Source organism: Oxyura jamaicensis, chromosome Z (genome assembly GCF_011077185.1).
Source record: "Oxyura jamaicensis isolate SHBP4307 breed ruddy duck chromosome Z, BPBGC_Ojam_1.0, whole genome shotgun sequence".
NCBI lineage: Eukaryota > Metazoa > Chordata > Aves > Anseriformes > Anatidae > Oxyura > Oxyura jamaicensis.
This window is the reverse complement of record NC_048926.1, coordinates 54,794,648-54,807,195: the sequence shown is the minus strand read 5'-3', so window position 1 is coordinate 54,807,195 and position 12,548 is coordinate 54,794,648. Positions and strand designations below refer to the sequence as shown.

Sequence of the window (12,548 nt, the reverse complement as noted above, 5' to 3'; positions counted from 1 at the left end):
TAAGGTTGTGTTTTCCCAGTAGGTTACTTGAGTACTGAGAGAAGCCCAGAAGAACACTGATGTTTCTTGAACAGCTAAATGTGCAAAGAGAAATATGTTCACTCAGCTTTAGCCATACATTAAAAAAACAAAACAAAACAAAAAACAAACAAACAAAAAAACACAAGAGCACATGTCAGACATGGAAGGTAAGTGCATACTTCAATGTGTGTGATTTAATTGATGCCAGTTCATATGGGTTTTCTTAAAAGCATACATACCATGTCGCACTACACCAAGTGCTTCTGGAAGATGACATATCAGACAGACTTGCATTACTGCTGATATAATATCGTTTAAATAGATTTCTTAAAGCGTTTGACACCATCTCCCACAGTATCCTACTGGAGTAACTGGTTGCTCATGGTTTGGACATGTGTGCAGCTTGCTGGTTGAAGAACTGCCTGGATTGCCAGGTTCAGAGAATCACAGTGAATGGAGTTCAATCTACGTGACAGCTGGTCACCAGTGGCACTCCCCAGGGCTCAGTATTTGGGGCAATTTTAACATTTTTGTCAATGATCTGGATGAAAGGATTGAGTACCCTCTGTAAATTTTCAGATTATACCAAATTAAGCAGGATTATAACAAATTAAGCGGGATTGTCAATCTGCTTGAGGGTAGGAAGCATCTACAAAGGGATCTGTATAGGCTGGATCTGTGACCTGAGTCCAATTGCATGATATTCAACAAGTGGATTGCTAGATCCTGTACTTCAGTCATAATGACCCCACACAGTTTAGGGAAGAGTGGCCGGAAAGTTGCCAGGCCGAAAATGATGGGAGCTGGGTGTGAGGGTGGGGTGTGGTGCTGGTCAACAGATGGATGAATGTGAGCCAGCAGTGTGCCCCAGTGGCCATGAAAGCCAACAGCATCCTGGCTTGTCTACTGATAGGCCATGCTGTTCCCATCCACCATAGTTCATTGATTGATGCCTTGAATGCACCCTACAGCCCAGCAAAAGGATTATGTTTGTATCTACCCTGACAGCTAATTTACTGTAGTAAATGTTGACAAGTACATTGCATGTATTTCTGAAGGTAATATGTACCAAAACTTTAAAAGCTGCTGTACCAATAAATTAGCTTTTAGCAACATCAGATTAATATAAAGAGTAGATTTCTCTGGTGGCTGCTTACAAGTCTTACCTACACAGTAAATAAGGCTGCTATCAAGTCATTCTGAGACCTTGTTCAGGTTTTATGTTATGCACAAGAAAAAATCAAACTCTTATGGCAGAAGGAGAAAAAGAAAGCCGACAATGCAGAGAGATCAGCACAAAGGTTGATGGAGATTGCCAGCTAAATTAAACGATCTGAGGAAAAAAAAAAAAAAAAAAAAAAAAAAAAAAAAAGGGGCTGGGACATATCAGGGGCAATCCCTTCATTACACATTTTGGGCAAGAAGGCAAGAAGCAAGGTTGTGATTTTTGTTGAATTTGTTTAAGAAGTATGTTTTGCGACATACCAAGGAATGACAGAAAGAGCCTGTATGTAAAGCCTAGAAAATGTTCTATTCCTCCAAGTGAAACTCTATGTCACATGTTTGAAGATTGTCTTGCACTGTGGTGCTAACTGAGGTAGAGGACCTGTCAAGTGACACTGTTCCCAAGGGAAGAAACACCAAGTACCCACATTGTTAGGGGAAAAGTTCAATAGTGGCATCTTCCTCGGACTGTAAAAATTGTAGAATGATGTAGTAAAACTCAAAATGGTGGCAGGAAAGGACAGCAAATGAAAATGCAGTGATCCAAATACAGCAGAAGTGTCAACAGGTGTCACTTCAGGCTGTAGAGCCACTGGGGTGGAGGCCACATTTTTGTTTCCCCCCAGATTTCCATTCAGCTGATAAGATCAGGCTACCTGTGGTTAGGAAGTCTGTGCTCTTAATAATGCTTACAGTTGCAACTTGCTCCACTATGCATTGAATTCTATGGCTGTTAGTACTTCTTGTGATGCCTGGGTCAGCAGGAAATCACTATATCTAGCAACGTTAGCTTTTCCTGAGAATAGTCACCTAATACTAGGCTAGAGTCTCTATTATTGTAGCTTGGACTGTACAATGAAGGTAACTCAAAGTCTATTATTAGGTAACTATATTTTGCCTAGTCCTTGTACTCTTGGCAGTGTGGTGTCAAATAAAAATTGGTTGAGGTGTATGGGAGGATACCTATATAATTACACAATTATATGTTTGTACAATTATGCTGGTATTATGACTAAACTCAACGACACAATTAGCCTCTGTATAAAAGTGCCTTATACCCTTCTAACCTGGTCTTTTCCTGTCGTGGACGTGAGCAACTGTGCACTGGAAAGTATTCTAGTGGTGTCTGTTTCATGCTGGGATTCCTTAGGTAGATGAGGATATTGAAGGTTTAGAAAAGAGTTGCTCAAGCTGCTTCAATGACATCTGAGGTCTCCCAGACAAACCAAATTTGGCCAGTTTGATTTCACAGATCCACTTTGGATCATAGCCAGAATTGGCTAGAGTTGAAGATTTTAAGAAAATAATTTCTGGTAAGAAAAGGAAGGGACTCCTTCTTCATTGAAAAGTTTGTGAAGAATTTGAACAGGCTGCCCAGGGAAGTATTTGAGTCACCACCCATGGAGGAATTCAAAAGACATGTAGATGAGGTGCTTAGGGACATGGTTTAGTAGTAGACTTGGCAGAGCTAGGTTAACAATTGGACTTGATGATCTTAGAGCTCTTTTCCAACCTACAGGAGTCTATGATTCTGTGATTCTAAGACAGGAATGAATGGCTGAATGTAGTTAGTACTACCAATATAAGTGTTGTCTCTGCCCAGTGAAGAGGCTTGCTTTTCAAAAAGAATCTGGGGGCTAATTGTCTGTGGGATTTTCGAGGCTTTTGAAAAAAAGTTCTGGTTTTATGTTCAGCCTTGGATGCTGTGAAGCAAAGAGTGAAAGCTATGGTTCTGTTGACGGTGTGTGGTGGAAGTACTTATGTATTGGGTTAATGCGGCAAGTTTTTTCTTAGTAGAGAGGGTACAGGGATGGCTGCTGTGACAAGAGAGAAGGAGCTTCCACATGGAATAAAACATAAAAGCCAGATCCAAAAGGAACACGCTGTTGGCCAGAGCCAAGCCAGAGAGCAATGCTAGTTGCACCTCTGTGAGAGCAGATTTAAGAAAGGGAAAAAACTGCTGTATAACAGCAGTTGGGAGAGAGAAGTAAGATAATGTACAAGCACCAGCCCTGCAGCCCCCAGGGGAGTGCAGCAGGAGGGCAGGAGGTGCTCCAGGCAGGCAGCAGCAGTTCCCCTGCGGCCTGTGCAGGGAGAGGCCCCTGCTGGGGCAGGCTGTCCCCCTGCAGCCCAGGGGTCCCACATGGAGCAGATCTCCACGCTGCAGCCCGTGGAGGTGCCCCCGCTGGAGCAGGTGGATGTGGCCTGGAGGAGGCTGCGGCCCATGGAGAGCCCCCGCAGGAGCAGGCCCCGGGCCACAGCTGCAGCCCGTGGAGAGGAGCCCACGCAGGAGCAGGGGGTGTGGGGGGAGCTGCTGCCCGTGGGGGACCTGTGCTGGAGCAGTTTGCTCCTGCGGGATGGATGGAGCCCGTGGCATGGACCCATGTGGGAGCAGTTCCTGGAGAGGAACTGCCTGTGGGCAGCCCCCGCAGGCTCAGGTTGGGAAGGACGGCATCGCGTGGGAGGGACCCCACGGGGAGCAGGGGCAGGGAGGGACCATGAAGGGGTGGCGGAGACCAAGTGCCAGATAGACTGACCATAGCCCCCATTCCCTGTTCCCCTGCACCGAGAGGAGGTAGAAGAGGGTGGATGGGGAGAAGATGTTTTAAGTTTTCTTTTAGATCTCACTGCTCTCGTCTGCTATTAATGCAACTAAATTCCATTAATGTCCCTGAACTGATTCTGTTTTGCCCATGGTGGTAGCTGTAGAGTGATCTCCCTGTCCTTATTTCAGCCCATTGGCTTTTTCATCATATTCTCTCCCTCTTTTCCTTTTGAGGAGGATGAGTGAGAGAGTGGGTGGTGTTTGGCTACCTACTGGGGTTAAACTGTAACACCTCAACCCAACAGTTCCTTCTGTGGTACGTGCCCATCTATTGTCAGAGGACCCTTCAAGGATTTGTACTGGGGTGTTTGGGGATACAGTGTGAGGGCAAAGTGTGAGGTAGGGGTGATGGCAAGACTTAATCCAACTCTGGCTGAAGGCAAAATCCCAGCCTTTGTGTATAACATGATGAGTTTTTTACAATTTTTGAGCAGAATCTTTTAAACTGTCAGGGGACTCTGTACAGGCTCACAGAACAGGCTTGATCATGGCAATTGCTTACACATCCATGTATCTCAGCTATGCTGAGGTGCAGCATTCAGTACAACAGCATGATCTACATTCACAAGTTTCATACACATGCACAGGTATGGATAGACGCTGGGCCTTAGGCATATGCCTGAATAAAGTGTAAAATTCCTGAGTTCACTTATTAACCTTCTTCTTTCTTTCTCCAAGACTCCACTAGCTGTTAATGCCTCTTTGAAGAGTATTTGCATTAGATAAATAGCTCCACAAAATTTGCAATTCAAATGAAAAGTACTTGTGTCAGTGTTTGACAAAGCATGACCAGTGGGATGCCCTCTAATTCTGTCACTGCACAGATGGGGAGATGAAAGATTATTACTTGCTGTATTTCATATATACAGCACATTGCCCATCACAGATTAAATCCTCACAGCTGAAGTTTGACAACTGCTAATGGAAAAGTACTGATGAAGCAAAGTGTAGCCTATTGAAAAAGAAGGTCTACGTTATGAGTTTTTTTTTTTTTTTTAATGGAACAGCTTTCAAACTTCTGGACTTCTTGTGATTAAAGGCAATATGTGTATGTTCTTGCAAAAAATGAATTTGTGATGAATAAGCAACATGTCTTTTATCCGTTCAAGTATAAAGTCTCTATTTACAGACAAGAGGTTGGACTGACTGTAGAGCTCATAGAAGTGAGTAGGACTGCCTGAGGGTGTGCAGTGTGCATGCCATTATGTTTCTGAGGCAGAATAATTAAGAGAAGTACAGTAAATTGAACTTCCAATGCTTTTATCAGATTCATATACAATTTCAGGCCAAAGGGATTGATAACACATCACTGGAATTATATAACAGTCTATTCTTAATAAATAATGTTACAAAATAAAGTGTTTGATGAAGGGCTTGGAAGGAACTCCTTGTTCTGCTGCAAAGTCTGATGACATTTTTAATTTCTAGCTAGTGTGACCTTCAGTTTTACACTGAAGTGCAGTGTTAGTCTGTGTACTGAACTCCAAAACCCTGAAGCATGCTTGGAGGTCTCACTGATCTAGTTATTTCAAAGCTCCTAGTTTGATAAAAGAACATCCCTCATGTAGCAGAGAAAGACAATTTGTTAGCTCTCAAAGCAAAACAAAATGATGTGAATTTGTAAAATGGCTGTGCTTGGCTTTGGGGATATTACCTCCCAAACAACTTCCTGAAGTGGATAGTGTTGTTTGTATCCTCAAGATTACTAACAGGAGTAAATATCTGAATATGCAGTTTGAACATCTGTAACCAAAGAGGTCTTGACCTTGAGTGGTAGGCTCTATGTTGTTAACTTCATAAAGCAATATTTACTGTGACGTGCCCTGCCTGTTAATGGATGATATTCTTTTGGGTCTAGCTTTATTTTCTCCATCACTTATGCATTTCTGTGGTTATTATGTGTTTTACAGCCTGTTTCTCTACTTAGTAGTCCACAAATGCAATCCATTTATGTGAAAGAGAAAAAAGAAACTTGAAAGATTATTCTCCTCATGCTGAAAAAAATGGAGATCCATAAAGTCAGGTGGAGATCCTAAAGTTAGGGTGTCAATAAATCTTCCTCACAATCCATCCTTAGTGTTGGTTTAGAGTTGCTTCCTAAGAATAGAGAGTCAGTTGGATGTTAAAGGTACAAAATCATTCATTATAAATGCTGTATATTTGGGAGAAGGAGGGCTAGTTTGCCTATTAGAAAAAAACTAATGGAGTTCTGTCTCAGCACAGGGTTCATCTGTGAAAGTGATGTCAGCATGAGCTCAGGCGTCTTTGCCTGATAGAGTCCATTCCCGTGGCCTGAAGGAATTTCCCCTCCATCTAGGAATTGGTTGGAAGGAAGCACACTAACTTACTAGGTTATATTTAGTGATATCTCATTTTACTTATCGGAGGATCTTTTTGGTGGAACAGACTTAATGTGTCTAAATTTTCTGATGGTAACAGCCTTTTTTAGACTTTCAAACACCAAAAAAAATATGCATGCCATGTAGTAATGTTGTAAAATACACACACATACCCACACACTGCCTTCACCACATGGAATAAAAAGCTGCAAAGGAAATCATATTTCGATGGGACATCAGAGAAGATGAGCCTTCCAGAAATTGTGATAGAATTTGTAAAGTCACATTTTTTTCCTTCCTCTTCTTCTTTTTTTTTTTTTTTTTTTTTTTTTTTTAAGACTCTCACACAAAGCCCATATTCTTTCCCTTTGCCCCCACTCTTGTGCTTAATACTAATAATCTATGGGTATAAACTCCCATTTTACCCTGATCTTAATCTAGGTTTGACACCGCATACTGTTGGGATATAGGAGCAGCAGACCAATACGATAAGAGCAAAGGTCGCTTTAGTCCCCGATCCTGTTACTGGTCAATGAAGGCAGTATGAATAGAGCAAATTTATAATTATGTTTCCCCAAGCATTTTCCCAGCCTCTGACAGTGCTGGTTCAGGAACTTCTTGAACAGAAAGTAGTATCTTTATATTCAGGAGCCCTCTTTTTCTCTTTGTCATGCAGATAGAGTCTAAGCTATACGTTTATGAAAATCTACAGTCATTTGTGAAAGATGCTGACTGCATACATACACCACTAAATGCACTGTGCTTCTCTCAGGTTTCCACCTCAGACTATTTCTGTTAGTGGACATGGGTAAGCTTTGTTTTACTGCTATAAGATCTAACCTTTGATCAGCAAGTATTTTTTGACTTGATTTGAAAGATGTTCAGTTCCTATAGCTGAGAATATAGTCTCTTTAAATCTTTTTTGCTCTTTCCCATGCACAGAGTGAATGGTGTACTCTCTGCTTTTCATAGGAGAAAATGGGCAGTTTCTCAGTTCTGCAGCCCATCTGTCTGCAAAAATGAGACTGAATCCAGTTGCACTTGAGGTTGCAGATGGATTGAGAATAGCAGTCCCTCCTACTAATTCTTCTGGAGTGCATTTGTTAAACATCTCAATGCCGAAACTGCCCTTTTGATGTTCTTCCTTATGTCTGCACTTCTGAGTTCTAAATGCGGACCTGAATGTATTTAATTGGAAATAGAAGTAAACAGTATTTGCTTCTCTATGTAAATCTTTCAGTTGTGCCTTTCCTGCCTTCCCCCTGCGTGTGCTCCATGCATAGGACTACAGGATTATTGGACAGGAAGAACAGGTCTGCCTGCAGCATGTCTTTACCAGCAGGCAAGCTACAGCCTTGAAAAGAGGCTGTTTGTGCTGTTTTGTCAGTCTTATTCCAGTGACTGTTGAATCCAGAGTGCAAAGGGTACAGAAGACTTAGCCTGAGCCAATTCCCCTGTGGCAAATGATGTTTGTGCTTGTTAGAACTGGGCTGCACTGAAGAAATGTGTCTTTACTAGACTGGTGACAGTGAAATTTAAACAGTCTCTTTTTAATATGTTTTTTAATGAGATTCCAATTCCACTTCATACCAAAGGAAGTAGGTAGTGAGAAGCCAGTTATTTTCTCTCTTGTCATGGGTTAGGGAGAGAAAGCTGTCTTAATTTATAATAAACACTCTGAATCTGGACCCTAGTTAACCTTTTGCAGATACCCACAGGTGTCTTGAGGGCTAATAGATATTCCCCTGACCTCTCTTCAACAGCTTGGGTGACCAGAGGGTTCCCAACTGACTAGGAAACACCTGGGTACAGCAGCTTTGCTAACATCGCCAAGAACCTGGAAAGGAGTCTGGTGGAGGACTTACCTTGGTTAAATCTCCACCTGTGTTCATGTTGGTGCATCAGCTACAATTAAGAGTACAAACTGGGTAGGTGCAACTGCCACTGAAAATACTGGCCTGGCTTCTGGTGACAATCTTCTCTTCTCTCACCTTCCACAAGAACTAAAGCTCCCTCGTTCACAGAGAAGAGAGGTCAGTGTAGCTAATGAGCTCTTTGTGGATTCTCCTTGGGTCTAGGGGGCAAGATAGAGGACCTCCGGGCCCGAACTCACAGCTGCAGAATTTTCCTTTCAAAGTCGGCTATTGCCAAAGTCTCTTGTTATCTTCTAATTACACCATTCTTAAGTCTGCATCAGGCTATTTCTGGCTCAGTTTTGGCAATAATGACATACTGAATCATATTTGCATTCAGCATAGCCCATAAGGGGTGGACTGAGAGAGAAAGTGGATTTAAAGAATTTGATAGTCATCTTTGATCTAGGTGAGAAACCCTATTGTGATGCTTCCATGACAGACTCACGCTATGTGAATAAGACATTGAATATTGGACACTACTAATGTGAAACAGTCAGTTTGGTAATAGTCCAGATGCAACTCTGTGGATACGTTTCCAAAGAAAAGACTTTGCCTGCATAGAATATCTGTTGAACAAGAAAAACAAACAAACAAACAAACAAACAAAATCTTTTATAGCCTAATATTGGAATCTCAGATTGTGAAGCAGTGATTTTATATGTCAAGTGAATATGGTGCTCCTTTCTTCAAGGCTATGAGAGACACCCTCCCTCTTTCCACTCCTTACAAGTTGCTGTAAAAAGAGCAGGATGCAATCCCAGTCAGTTGTGCTGGATTTGATACACGGGTATCTAAAGCCACAAGCTGTACTTGCCCAGGGCAGATCTGTACTGTAGTGCAGTAATCAGGTTTTTGAGCCTGCCTGCCCCCTCAGAACCTGTCTGACAGATACGGCTTTCAAACCCTGCATTTTTTGTTGCCCAGATAAGACAACAGATGTGGCTGTGACTCTTAAAGAAAGGCTCATGGGGGCTGCTTTGTACCCTCCTGCTGTACCCTCCATTCAGCAGGACAGCAAGAGGGACAGATTGTGCCTCTGAATAACAGGCTTAGTAGACCTACAACACTAGAGAGCAGTTCTCAGAGGGAAAAAATACATTCTTATGAGATATAGCTGATGTCTCAGCAGTCCTGACCACTGTCTGCAATCCTTGCTCTCGAGTTCAAGAGAAGAAATTCTGTGAAGGGGTGAAATCCTGTGTTGAGTAGGTAATAAGCTGTTCTGGTGCAAATCCACATGAATTCAAGAAATCAGAGCTACAGTCTTACACAACGATTTTCTGTCCTTCTTTTTTTTTTTTTTTTTTTTTTTTTTTTTTACAGTTAGGTAGGCATTCATAAAAGTGTTTTGTTTCAGGTTTGCATTGTTGGCTCTTTCATTTATGTAACATTTCTGTGAGCTGAGGTATATCTTGATTAAAAAAGTTTGCTTTCCTCATACTTAAATAAGAATGTGAAATCTCAAGTTGGGCAACATTTCAAAATCTTCTATAGAGAAGTTTGAAAAAGTATTTTTTTCTTCTGGCATAAAAGTGTTCCATGCCCTTCAATTCTCTTTTGACTCTCCTGCAGTAAAAAGAAAGTACAGAAATGACATCAATTATTTTTCTTGCCCAATTATCTCCTGATCCCTTGAGCTTTTCTGAGTAATTCTATAGACTGAGGTAACTCCATACCATGCTGAAAAATGCATGGATCAATAGCAGACATGGCCTATATATTAAAAAGGGGGAGAGAAACAGCTACTGATGGAAGACTGAAAATAGAACAAGCACAGCTTCTACAAGGCTGTAAGGTGACTTGTAAGAGGTCTTTACTCCCTTGGTGTTTAACAGCACTGCAGGGCTTTTGTCTCCTGAAGTAAATTACTATAAAATTCTGCAAGAAACTTTACTTCCCTTCTTTTTACAGCATTTGTGCTGAGATCTGCATATTCTGTGGAGGTCTGCAGTAGAACTGTGTTCTGCATAGATCTGCAGGGCTGTCTAAGTCTCAACATGTTGAAGACTGAATGAGACACCATGAGGTTTAAGAGGCATAGAGAACAAACCTATTTAGATTCTTTTCCTTTGTTCTCCATGTATGTGGCTTCTATTCTGAGCAATTCCTGAACAGGGCTGTTGAATCAGGCTTTCTATAAAGCTCAGGGTTATGCAGCCTGGTCTTGATGTAAGGCCCACAGAAGCAGATGGCAGGTTGGACAACCATTGCGACCTCTTCCCCTGATGGCCTTGCCTAGGTTCAGTGAGACATCTGATATTCTTCCACACAGGAAGCAAATTCTTCCTTCTTGCTTTAAGATGGACTAAATCTTTAGAATATATTATAAATGGAAGATCTTTTGAATATGGTAATAAAACAAAACAAAACAAAAACAAAAAAACAACCAACCAACCACCCACCACCACCAACAAAACAACAAAAACCAAACCACCTACCTTAGGCACTGTCTCACAAATACGTTTTTGTGATCATAAAAAGAAAGGAGCCATTGTTCTGAGCGTGTTACCCATTGGAGTCTTGAGGACCCAGATTTACAAATGTTGAGATGAAGGAGAAGGCCTTACCCCTAGAAACACGCAACAGAAATGCTACATTATTTAGTTTGGGACCAGAAGATATTTCATGCTATTCCCAGATATTTGAAGCAAGTGGTTTTACTGTGGGATGTCCTTAGTCCTGAGAGATGGTGTTCTGGTTGCCAAGAGTATATTTACTGCTCACAGGCTGGCAAGACCGAGTGGTGAAGGTTTTTTTTGTTGAGGTGTTCAAAGAGTTGCAAACAGTGGGATGAGATTCCTGAAAAGTGTTTGCAGAGAGTGATGAAAGCATAAAGTCACTTTGGTGGAAAGGAAGAAAGGAATGTGGAGTTCAGAGTTGTGATGATTAACATTAAAGACTGAAGCAGAATGTGGTGAATCTGAAAAGAGACAATAACCGGGACAAATGCAGAAGCTGTGCACAGTGAGTAAGGAGGAATAGAGATGGAGCTTCTGACACTCTCAAACTACCTATAGGAACTTCTTCAGGTCTCCCTTCCTTTGAAACAGACTTCAGAGGACTTGCAGATCAAGCTGCAGATCATATTGAATCTGCTTTTTGCCAGGACAAAGATTTTAAGGTTTCTAGGTGAAATATAGTCATCACAGAATAACTCAACAATCACAGTTTTGAAAATAACCTCACAAACCATGCCTAGTTACTAAACTCGAAGCATGATCAACACTTCAGCAAACTTTTCCATTACGTTTAAAGAATTAATTTCCTTTATGATTAAGAGAATTATTTTTCTCCTTTTATATTCTCATACTCTCTAAAACCTCTGGTTATTTGAAATGTATTTTCAGCCTTCTCTTTCAGTATGAAACAATGTAATATGTTAATGACTGCCTTTTTTGTTTGTTTGTTTGTTTCATATGTTTCATACTGAAAGAAACATAACTAACTTCGTATCTTTGTTTTTCATGACAATTTTTGTCATCTCAGATCTCTCAAGTGCTTTGAACTCAGCACGGTCCAGATGCTCCCACACTGCTTTCTCTCCACCTTTCTGGGATCTTTTTTTTTTTTTTTTTTTTTTTTTTCCAGCTTTCTGAAAATAGGCCACTTAGTGACCTATATGGATTCCTTGAAAAGGCCAGGCAAGCATCTTGCCTAGTTTAATAGCAGCAAACAAAACCAAGGCCATCGGAGAGGCAACTGCTCTTAGAAAACAACAGGCAGAATGTGCTAGTTCTTTCATGAACTAGTTCTATCTACAGTTGATAATAGCTGTAAATTATGAAGATAGGTGTCCAGACAAGCAAGTTGATTCCTTGTATGTTTGTTTCAGTAGACTGGGATACTTGGTGCCGCATTCAAAGCTTGCCTGAAAGTAGCTGCACATTGTCAGCTCATTTCAGGAAAACTTTGCTCCTAAAGTTTCACCATTGCCCCAGAGGAAAGGCTGTGAGATGTGTGGCTGTGTGGTGGAAAAGAGGAGACCCTACTAGCTGAGTGACTTTTGCATGAATCAAAGACAGTCGCGATTAGGGCAGCAGGAGGTGAGAGTGGGCTTAGAGCATCTGCAGGGCTACTCTGACAAGACAGCATGGCCTAATGGTAGCATGGAGGTAACTCCCTCAAGCCACAATGATGTGCAGGCCCAGGGGTGAGTGGCAGGAAAGGGTCAGCCTGGTCAGGAGTGCTGGAGGAAAGCAGGCAGACATGCCTTGTCAAGTCTTTCTTTCTTTTTCTTTCTTTCTTTCTTTCTTTCTTTCTTTCTTTCTTTCTTTCTTTCTTTCTTTCTTTCTTTCTTTCTTTCTTTCTTTCTTTCTTTCTTTTCCTTCCTTCCTTCCTTCCTTCCTTCCTTCCTTCCTTCCTTCCTTCCTTCCTTCCTTCCTTCCTTCCTGTCCTTTCTCTCTCTCTCTCTCTCTTTCTCTTTCTCTTTCTCTTTCTCTCTTT

General features: G+C 41.5%; 1 protein-coding gene across 1 annotated transcript in view; it reads left to right on the top strand.

Moving 5' to 3' along the window:
* CPLX1 (complexin 1) overlaps positions 1–12,548 on the top strand; it is a 128,038-nt gene that overhangs the window by 42,361 nt on the left and 73,129 nt on the right. The window lies entirely within an intron of this gene.